The sequence below is a fragment of the Pyrus communis genome, chromosome 5 (genome assembly GCF_041283825.1).
Source record: "Pyrus communis isolate YQ-2024b chromosome 5, ASM4128382v1, whole genome shotgun sequence".
Lineage (NCBI taxonomy): Eukaryota > Viridiplantae > Streptophyta > Magnoliopsida > Rosales > Rosaceae > Pyrus > Pyrus communis.
Window position 1 is genome coordinate 24,723,471 of NC_142569.1, and position 2,208 is coordinate 24,725,678.

Here is a 2,208-nt window from a genome sequence, read left to right on the forward strand (position 1 = left end):
AACGGGACAAGAATTCAAGGTGAACGGGCATCGTTTGAAGCCCTATTATGACACCTTTGTGGAGCATGCCGTGGAAGACATACCCTTGGAAGCCGTGGGCCCTAGTAAGGAGTGAATGAGGTCTTCGTCCGGCTGTACGACGTTAAAGCAAGCGCTACTTGGGAGGCAACCCATGCATTCAACAAGGGAAGACCGAGAAAGCACTCCAATTCCAGATTTGCGTTCCTAAACTCTTCTCTTTGTTGTTATTTCGTTTCTGCCATGTTAGGATGTTTAGTTGTTGTTTTGTTTGTTTGTTTGTTAATTGTGTGAGTCTATGCTTGAAACATTGAGGACAATGTTTGATTTAAGTGTGGGGGGGTAACCAAAGTGTTTTGATGCAAATTCGTAGGGTTTTATCACCCATAATTTCAAATGTTGTTTCTTGCTGTTTTTAGGTGTTTTTAGGCTGTTTTGGTGTGTTTTAGTATTTGTTGTTCTAAAAATCCGAAAATCTCAAAAAAATTACAAAATAGTTTTGAAAAACCCAAAAAGAGTTGTTTTTAAGTTGTTTTTGTGTGTTTGTTTGCGTCTTAGGTCACCTTCCAACACAATGATGAGGATTCGGTTTGTAATTGCATGACTGTTAAAGAGAATGATTAACATGGATGAAAGTTTGATTTACTCTTTGTTTATGCTTGGTTGTGGTTATAACTTATGACTTCACATGTAATCAAAAAGAAAAAAAATTAGTTTTTGTAACATGCTTGAAGGAAGGAACTCAAACAAATGCTACAACCTTGTGAGACTTGAGCCTAAACGTTTATTTGGAGAGTTAAAATCTGTGCATTCTTGTTTTCTAAAGTCGTTGCATGATCTCATTATTCTTTTGCTTGGTTACTACTTAGAAGGCGTTTCATCATTTAGTTCCAAATACTAGAACTCATGCCAATTTCATTCAAAACATGTTATCGAATTGCATAACACATATTCAAGATGAAGTTAGTAGTTACCACCATAGCCAAAAAGCCATCATTCCATGCATGTGTTTTTGTAGGTTTAACCCCATTGAGCCTCGTTTAGCCTATGTTGTTTGTTAACCCACAATTATCCTCACCTAGCCTAGAGTAGGACCACCCATACCTTTGTTCTTGAAGCATAGTAAAAGCATAACTCAAAGATGAATTCCTTTTGATCATTGCATTGCGGAAAACAAGTGTGGGGGAAGGATTCTTGATATATGGGTGTGCCAAAGTGTTGAATGAGGCACGGCAAAGAAAAGAAAAAAAAAAAAGAGAGAGAGAGAGAAAAAAAATTCGTGGAAAATAAGAAGAAAAAAAGAAAAAGTTGTGAAAAGTATGAAAAGGAGTTGAAAGAGCATAAAATGAGCTCTAAGTTGTTGGTTATTGAAGAAAGGGTCCAAAACTTTGCATTTGACCCTAAGTATGCACGTGTATTCCCCTTTGTGTTTAAAGTCATTTTCTGCACTCTAAAGTGAATTCTAAGTATCAAGTTCATTGCTTTGCTTACTATTGTTTAAAGAACGTTTGTTTTATCCTTTACCTTTCTTTGTTAGCCAATACCCCTAGCCCCGTTACAACCCTTGACTTTAATCTTGAGTGTTATGTGTTTCAATTTGTGGAGTTCAAAATTGGTACGAGCATATGGTGTCATTGGTTCTCGCATCTAAGTAGTAGCGTTCCATTCATGAGATCATATCTAAACATGTTATTAACTCCGGAAAGTGCTTCTTTGTCATACATATATGTGAGCATTCGTTTTCATATTTACATCTATCTTCTCACATATAACTAGTATAGGGTGTGTAGTCAGAAAATCTGTGTGAAAATTGAGTGCGTATCTAGTAAGGAATTGAGGAAATTCTCTAAGGCATGCTACTACGTTCAGAATCATGTTTTAAGTGGTTATTTGTGAACTAATGAGTAGTGACTATGATTAAGTAAAGGCTTAAGCGTAAAGATGGCTAAAATCTGTGGGAATGATGATTTTTAACATGTCATGTGCATTGGAAATCCTTGAGGCGATTGTTGGAAGGTGTAGGTTGTGTTTTACTCGTTTTACTTCGTTTATTTACTTTGTTTCATTTTGTTTTGCTCGAGGACTAGCAAAAGCTAAGTGTGGGGGAATTTGATAGGAGCATATTTACGCACCTTAGTTTAGCTTGTTTTGTGCATTTATAGTGTTTTTCCTTAGTAAAGTAGTCTTTTA